We start from the raw sequence: 211 nt of genomic DNA, 5'->3' as shown, positions 1-211 counted from the left end.
TGACCCCTCACAGGATGACTGACCCCTCACAGGAACACTGAGCCCTCACAGGATGACTGACCCCTCACAGGAACACTGACAATAACTATGTGGGGCTCTCACCCTGCCAAAACCAAGATGGCGCAGGCGCACTGAATTGGGTAGTGCGGGTTGAAGATGGCAGAGATGGGGGTTCGGTGGGTGACGGGGGAGAGCCGGTGTTTACAGGTTT

The sequence above is a fragment of the Nanorana parkeri genome, unplaced genomic scaffold (assembly GCF_000935625.1).
Source record: "Nanorana parkeri isolate BGI_ZX_2015 unplaced genomic scaffold, ASM93562v1 scaffold4654, whole genome shotgun sequence".
NCBI classification, from domain to species: Eukaryota; Metazoa; Chordata; class Amphibia; order Anura; family Dicroglossidae; genus Nanorana; species Nanorana parkeri.
Note: the sequence above shows the minus strand (reverse complement) of the source record.